Source organism: Chiloscyllium plagiosum, chromosome 15, assembly GCF_004010195.1.
Source record: "Chiloscyllium plagiosum isolate BGI_BamShark_2017 chromosome 15, ASM401019v2, whole genome shotgun sequence".
Lineage (NCBI taxonomy): Eukaryota > Metazoa > Chordata > Chondrichthyes > Orectolobiformes > Hemiscylliidae > Chiloscyllium > Chiloscyllium plagiosum.
In genome coordinates this window covers 35,664,850-35,672,968 of record NC_057724.1, presented here as the reverse complement: position 1 = coordinate 35,672,968, position 8,119 = coordinate 35,664,850, and the positions used below count along the sequence as shown (strand labels likewise).

The 8,119-nt window shown below is 39.2% G+C and overlaps 1 protein-coding gene across 3 annotated transcripts in view; it reads left to right on the top strand.

The window, feature by feature from the left end:
- clcn5b (chloride channel, voltage-sensitive 5b) overlaps nucleotides 1-8,119 on the top strand; it is a 158,148-nt gene that overhangs the window by 30,490 nt on the left and 119,539 nt on the right. The window contains exon 1 of one of the 3 annotated variants that reach the window (XM_043704688.1): nucleotides 3,068-3,150. The exons of the other annotated variants lie outside the window; for them this stretch is intronic. The gene's annotated coding sequence lies outside the window, so the exon portion shown is untranslated. Of the gene's footprint in view, nucleotides 1-3,067; nucleotides 3,151-8,119 lie in introns of those variants that run through there. 3 annotated transcript variants of the gene reach the window in all.

Sequence of the window (8,119 nt, the reverse complement as noted above, 5' to 3'; positions counted from 1 at the left end):
CAGGGATCTGTATGAGATCATCAACAAATTGCAATCTATTCTAATGAACCGGATGAAGGAGATGGAGCTCAGTTTGCTCATGCACCAGGATAGTCATTCAATAAGATGTCAAATGGAGACAGAGCGTCTGCAATGGGATACAGACAGGGGGAGGGTCAGATCGTCTGCAATGAGATACAGACAGGGGAGGGCAGATCGTCGGTAATGGGATACAGACAGTGGGAGGGCAGAGCGTCTGCAATGGAATACAGACAGGGGGAGGGCAGGTCGTCTGCAATGGGATACAGGAGAAAGTGAGGTCGCCTTCCTGACCTGCAGTCTTCTTCTTGACCTCTCCGCCTCCATCCTACTCCGACCTATCACCCTCACCTTGACCTCTTTCCACCTATCACATTTCCAATGCCCCTCCTCCAAGTCCCTCCTCCCTACCTTTTATCTTCTCCTGCTGAACACTCTCTGCTCATTCCTGAAGAAGGGCCTGTGCCCGAAACGTCGAATCTCCTGTTCCCTGGATGCTGCCTGACCTGCTGTGCTGTTCCAGCAATAAAGTTTCAGCTCTGCATCCTGTCTATGTCGCACTGCAGCCTACAGTAGCTCTCTATACTATCGACGACACCTCCAACCTTTGTGTCATCTGCAAATTTATTAACCCACCCGTCAACCACCTCATCCAAGTCATTTATAAAAACTATAAAGAGCAGAGGCCCAAGTACAGAGTCCTGCGGGACCCCACTCAACACTGTCCTCCAGGCAGAATACTTTCCATCTACAGCCACTCTCTGCCTTCTGTCAGCCAGCCAATTCTGAATCCAGATAGCCTAATCTCCCTGTATCCCATACTTCCTGACTTTATGAATGAGCCTACCATGGGGAACTCTATCAAATGCCTTGCTGAAATCCATATCCACCACATCCACTGCTCGACCATCGTCGACCTGTCTTGACACCTCCTCAAAGAACTCAATAAGATTTGAGAGGCATGACCTGCCCCTCACAAAGCCATGCTGACTGCCTTTAATCATGATTTGGAGATGCCGGTGTTGGACTGGGGTGTACAAAGTTAAAAATCATGCAACACCAGGTTATAGTCCAACAGGTTTAATTGGAAGCACACTAGCTTTCGGAGCGATGCTCCTTCATCAGGTGATTGTGCGTCACTCTGAAAGCTAGTGTGCTTCCAATTAAACCTGTTGGACTATAACCGAGCCTTTAATCATGCTATGCTTTGCCAAATAGTCATAAATCCTATCCCTCAGAATTCTTTCCAAAACCTTGCTGACCACAGATGACAACACCCACCCTGAAATATCAGATTGCAATGTAATTAATTCAAGATTATCAAAAAGAAATTGTAATCAGATACTGGCAAATAATATGATTACCCTATATTGATTTGACTTTACACAGTTGAGGTCCTAATATTGACCATTTCAATCTGATTCCTAATGAAGGGCTTATTCCTGAAATGTTGACTCTCCTTCGATGCTGCCTGACCTGCTGTGCTTTTCCTGCGCCACACTTTTTAACATTTCATTCTGAGGTCATACTAGTCCAAAGATGTGCAGGTTAAGTGGATTGGCCATGTAAAATTGCCCACACTATTCAGGGAGGTGCAGGCCAGGTGGGTTACCCATGGGAAATATAGGGTACGGGGATGGGTCTGGGTGGGATGCTCTTTGGAGGGTCAGTATGGACCATTTCGGCCAAGTGGCCTGTTTCCACACTGTTTAGATTCTATGATTTGATACCCTCAGACCACCTTGATACTACCAGCAAAGAGTTGCAGCAGAGCATGTTGCACCACTGTTGTAAAAATGATTTTCACACATTGAACAGTTTTGATGTTGAACTAGTTGATATGAGGACAGCTGAAAGCTGATGCTAGACACTTAAATGAGAGAGACAAAGAATAATATTAACATTAACTCGAAACTTTCTAAACCTTGTTGCTGGCTATTTCACAGAAGCAATGGTGGCGATCTAAGGTAGTTTACCTTGCCATTTAAATGAATTAAAAAATAAGGTCAAGAACATTTTTTTGGTTCTCTTCTCAGCTGGTGAGTACAGTTGCCTTCGTGAATCAATTAATTATTCTTTGTGTAAATCTAATTGAATGAAAGTATACTACATTGGCTGTGTTTGTCACCAGCAAATTTGCATGAGGAAGTCAGTGCTAAAAGAAATGGAAATTCCCTGCATGACGGTGGCAAATATTTGGAAGTGTTTCATTGGCTAATATATACTTTGGGACTTGTGGTCACCAAATGAATATAAGTTCTTCTTTCTTTAACTCTTAGCCGTACTGAAAGTACACAAGGCTAAAATATACATATTTGACTTAAATATCAAGTTGATTTTGTATTGCAGCTTTGATTTGTATCACTGTCATTTAGATTTTACGATAGTGCAGATAGAAGTCATCACGATTGATCATTTTAACAAGTGTTCTTGTGTTTTACTTCAAAATCTAGTTTATGCGATATTGTACTGTTAAAATGCAGTGTAAATAAAATATGAATTTTTTTTCCTTTTGGTGCCTTTCATCATCATCAGTTCCAAGTTATGTTTAACAAAGCCTTGTCCCTGTTAGTAGGTGAATTCAGAGTCAGTTAATCATAATTATTTTGTGTAAATCAAATCAACTTCTATCCATTTGAAAGGTTTCTTCATGAGACTGAAAAAGCTGATTTTTGACCTGTGGTAAATATTTCAACAATTTTGAATGCCAACTAGCTGATCATTGACTTTGTTATTCAATTTCAAAACCAAGTTGTCAAATTCAGCTCCACAAACATAGTCAGCTGCATAGAATATGATTAGTAAAATGGGAGAGCAAATAAAGGGAAGAATGTAGTGAATTTGGAATTAATTATTTACTCCAGGTTCAACTGCAGTTTGATTTTGTAACTTTAAGATTAAACAGTCCCCTACAGTCAATTGTGTGATTGCAGTCTCAGTACAAAACCAACTTTGAATGGAACTGAACCGATGTCATTACCTTCTCTCCTCTTCCATTGCTCCGCCTCCAAACAGTTGCAAAGTTTTCCTGGTATTGAGATATCCTGTTGTGGAAGAGCAGCTGATCACTAAATAAAACTACAAAATACATTTATCAAAAAAGAAGGGTTTGATTTGCAAGTAACTAAGAAGGTAATTGGTTATTTATCTTTTATCTTAATCTTTCTTCTTTCTTGTTAAAAGTATTCATTATACTAAATGTTTGCAGAAATGGGGTCGAGACACTGCAATTTTAATTAGTTTCAGTTTTACCAGACTTTTGTGCTCATTAATAATGTAATTAATAAGACAGTATGTTCTTTTAGTCTGTCTTTGTTTTCTGATTGCCGACAGCTGATTTCTTTTTGCAATGAAATACACTCAGCAACACTTTTAAAGATTTGGTAGCTACGGAGCTCTTTACCACAACACATGGGATGACTACAGTAATGAGAGTTTACACAAACTAGGACTTGACTACCTGAAATCAAGAGATAAAATGGTGATTTGACTGTAGTTTAAGATGCAAAAGGAAGTAAATAGAAACATTTTCTGCTAGCTAGAGAAATTCAAAGCTTGGGGTACACTCTGAAAACTCCTGCCAGACTTTTCAGGAGAACAATTAAGAAACATTTCTGTACACTAAAAGGTGGTAAAATTTTGATATTGTCTTCTGATTGATTGTTAATTTTAAATCTGAAATTGATAGACTTTTGATGAACGGAATTAAGTGATATGAGGCAAAGTAGGATAATGATCTCCGAGTAGCAAGGGTAAAATTGCAAAGTTAAATAGTCTCCTACTTTTATGTTACAGCCAACTTTAAAAATGTACATAAGATACTAATTTAATTCTGTAAAGGAACTTTCCTCCTAGATTTCCTTGAACCATGACAGATTAGGGATCAGGTGTTTGTGACTAATGCTGTTTCCAAGCAATTACTCACCAGTTTAGCTGTAGCTTAGCCACATGACAATACTTTTAATTTTTTTTCTGCATAATGGCCTGACTCAAAGTCCTCCATACCAACTGAGTTATGACACCTAACCAAAGCATGAAATCGCTGAAAATGTGAACAAGTAAACTACTTATTGCAAAGTGTTATCTGTTCTGATGTGTTGATCCATTTTTAAAATCAAGATTTGGGTCTATTTGATTCTTGCTGTATTTTAATAGAGCAATTGATATTTTTCAGAATATGACTTTCAAGTTGTTGTATCCCCTCCATAAGTGTTTTGCTGCAGCCGCTTTCACTCCAGATTAAGATCTATTTAAAAATTACTTGACTTCAAGGTTTATACTGAGCACTAAAATATCTGCTGGATGATACTTTAATCATGTTTGATCTCTACATGACTATGCATTTGTGTTGAATCTTAATAGTAATTTGTTTGCACTGAGAGTTTTTGGAATAAAGTACAGGAAATGGATCTAAGGAGAATAAGAGGTTGAATAGGCTGGGGCTGTTTTGCCTGGAGCATCTGAGGCTGAGGAGTGACCTTGTAGAGGTTTATAAAATCATGAGGGGCATGGATAGGATAAATAGACAGCGTCTTTTCCCTGGGGTGGTGGTGTCCAGAACTAGCGGGCATAGGTTTAGGGTGAGAGGGAAAAGATATAAAAGAGACCGAAGGGGCAACTTTTTCAGGCAGAGGGTGGTATGTGTCTGGAATGAGCTGCCAGAGGAAGTGGTGAAGGCTCGTACAATTGCAACATTTAAGAGGCATTTGGAGGATATATGAATAGGAAGGGTTTGGAGGGATATGGGCCGGGGCTGGCAAGTGGGACTAGATTGGGTTGGGATATCTGGTCGGCATGGACGGGTTGGATCGAAGGGTCTGTTTCCTTCTATACATCTCCATGACTCTAAATGCAACTAGGCATTAACAGCATAGGATTGGTATACCACATGTTGCAGGAAATAATATAGAATTGTGAAGAAGGGTGAAAGGATTATTTAGAAATAACATAAATGGAAGTACTAAAAAAGAAAATAACAATGTGATAAAACATTATTCATATTGACAGAAGATAAAGGATAGAAAGGCATTTCAGACTATTAGAGTATGCTATTGATCACCTAGTAATGGAATAGTTGGAGGAAAATATAGGTGTATATGTATAAAAAAATGATAGTGATGAGGGATTTCAATTGCCTCCAAATAAGATGGGAGGAAATGGAAGGAAAATGTGGAAGCTTCTATAGTATACGATTCCTTTTGACTCAATATTTAAGAAGCCATACAACAGAGGAAAAACTGAGGTCTGCAGATGCTGGAGATCAGAGCTGAAAATGTGTTGCTGGAAAAGCGCAGCAGGTCAGATTCTCCTGTTTCCTGGATGCTGCCTGACCTCATACAACAGAGGAAGTAATGTAAGACTTAATGATGGGAACTGAGCTAATCAGATAAAGGAAGGAAGCATGAGAGAACTTCAAGGGTGCTGTGATCACAATATAACATAAAGTATAATATGAAAATGAGACAATGGAGGGCAGTTCAGGTAAGCTCATTGAATTTTTTGAGGCTGAATTATTTAAACTTTTGACAGATAAGTGACGGGAGGAATGCATTGATAATTAAGCCCCTGTACTCCACCCATTGCATTATTAATTGAATGTTGATTCAATTAACAAAATAGCAAATGACTTCTCTTTTAGTACTACTGTCAAAAAATAAAATAACTGTTCACAAGGCTCCTTTAATGAACTCAAAATGTCTGTTTATTATAAACAAAAGTTAATCTTAAAGTAAGTGGCAAACTCTTGTTAATACCTGAGCTATGATCCTGAATTAAAACTAAGTCCCATTAACCCCACACACAACTGTAAACAAGACAAGTCTGAGGAAATTATGGCTTTTTACAAGTGCTAAAAAGGAGAAAAATACATTCTGTGGGCCAAAGCTCTGGAAACGAAGAACAGATTTTGCTAACTGCTCATGTCTGCTGAATTTCTGACAATTCCAGATTGAATTGAGTTGAATTTATTGTCACGTGTACTGAGGCACAGTGAAAAGCTATGTCTTGCGAGCAATACGGGCAGATCACATAGTTAAGTAGCATAGATAGTAAATAGTAGGTAAACAGCGACAAAAACAAAAAACCGGTACAGACGAATGTTAAGAGTTTGTGAGTCCATTCAGTATTCTAATCACAGTAAGGTAGAAACTGTTGTGAAAACGTCTGATCAACATTTATAATCAATATGTTTGGATCCAAGTTGTTGAGATTGTCATTGTCCACAACTTTGGGTTTTACCAGGTAGACAGAATAACTGGCATTTGGAAACAAGATATTCCTAAGGACTTTCAGGAAACAGCATTTAAACAGAGAGACTGCAGCTACTGGAATGGCTTCTTTATCTTCTGATTGCTGGGTTTGTAAAACTGAATTCTAAGTCCAGAGAAGGTTGCTGGGCAACACTAATTAGCTTAAACCCCTAGTTCCTTCAAAATATTTTTTTTCAGAAACTATGCAATAAACACCATTTCTTATCATCTTGAATTTTATTTAACAGCTTCTCCAAAGTCACCTGACTTCTAGTAAAAACAGGTGACTTATATCACACATTGCTGATTGCTATTTTTTACGAAATCACATTTTACAAACATTTTCAATTCAATGAAAGACCAAGTAGTGTAATATTCCAGATTTCCCCAGATAGTGCATTAAATATAAATAAATATTCCCAGCACAAGGGAATCAAAGGGTTTAGGAAATGGATTGCAACAGTTCAAGAAGACAGTCCACCACCATCTTCTCAAGGGCAACTAGGGACAGGCAATAAGTCCTGGCCAGCCAATGATGAAAATGTGTTGCTGAAAAAGCGCAGCAGGTCAGGCAGCATCCAAGGAGCAGGAGAATTGCCGTTTCAGGCATGAGCCCGAAACGCCCGAAATGGGGCATGAACCCCGAAACGTCGATTCTCCTGCTCCTTGGATGCTGCCTGACCTGCTGCGCTTTTCCAGCAACACATTTTCAGCTCTGATCTCCAGCATCTGCAGTCCTCATTTTCTCCCCAGCCAATGATGCCCACATCCTATGAGTGAGTAAAGGCAATAGTCAGGAAAGTAGAGTCCATAATTAAATCAGCTATTATCTTACCAAATGTTGAAACAGACTTGAGAGGGCAGATGGCCTCCTGCTACTCCTAACTTCTATATTTGTATGTTAACTGCTGATACACAACAAAAATTGTGAGGAGAGAGGCACGAATAAGTACTTATGCTAAAACCTATTTCTTTGATCAGGTTTTTAGTCAAACTACTTCTAATGCAAGTATATCGTCCTTTGCGGTAGGAGATCAAAAACTGCACAGCACGCCTTGTGCACTTGATTTTGTCAAGATTTCCCTACTTCCCCACTACAATGCCCTTTATAATAAAGACCAACATTTCATTTGTATTCTGAATTACTTGTACCTACCTGCTAACTTTTTGTGATGTGTTAAGTAGAGGATACAGATTCTTGTATACCACAGCATTCTGCACTTCCTCTTAGTTTGAATTACACTTTGCTTTACTGTTTTGTTCCTACTCACTAAATCTGTCTCCTTTTGAAGACTCTTTGTATACTTCTCATAACTTGTTTCCCTATCTATTTTTTATATTGTATAGTGTGCGCCTTCAAACAGTTCGTATGTCGTGAATAATTGAGGCCCCGCCTCTGAACCCTTTGGAACTCCATTTGTATTAGTTTATCAACCTGAAAATGACCCATTTATCCCAACCTTGTGTTTCCTGTTAGTCACTGAACCTAACTTTCACTCTGCTTTCTCACCACAGAAAGTGCCAGACCTGCTGAGTTTTTCCAGCGATTTCTGTTTGTGTTTCTGATATCCAATGACTATGGTTCTTTGGGTTTTTTTCTCAATGCTAATGTGTCAGTCCCAAGAGCATGAGCTCTTACTTTGTACAATAAGCATTTTAATATGGCTCCTAGAGTCATAGAGATGTACAGCAAGGAAACAGACCCGTCGGTCCAACCCGTCCATGCCGACCAGATATCCCAACCCAATCTAGTCCCACCTGCCAGCACCCGGCCCATATCCCTCCAAACCCTTCCTATTCATATACCCATCCAAATGCCTCTTAAATGTTGCAATTGTACCAGCCTCCACCAC